Raw genomic sequence first — 266 nt, 5'->3', positions numbered from 1 at the left:
CACTCTCCACTCAAGTGCCCTGGGGTGGCCATGGTGCCTTCTCTCTCTGGCTGTAGCCCTGGCACCTGCCAGAGCAGCTGGGGCCGAGCAGCTCTGCCTCCTTGGGAAGACTGCAGACCACTGGGGCTGCCAGCCCACCTCAGGGGACAGAGCAGGAGTGTAGGGGCTGGGGCTGGGCCCCGACCCCCCGTCAGGGTGCCTTGGCTGTGGGCTGCTGGCTGGACCATGTGCCTGCAGAGGGGCAGCTCCCGGCCCCCTTCGCTACC

Source organism: Antrostomus carolinensis, unplaced genomic scaffold (genome assembly GCF_000700745.2).
Source record: "Antrostomus carolinensis isolate BGI_N321 unplaced genomic scaffold, ASM70074v2 scaffold34811, whole genome shotgun sequence".
NCBI lineage: Eukaryota > Metazoa > Chordata > Aves > Caprimulgiformes > Caprimulgidae > Antrostomus > Antrostomus carolinensis.
The sequence above is the reverse complement of the archived record's forward strand: the minus strand, read 5'-3'. Positions refer to the sequence as shown.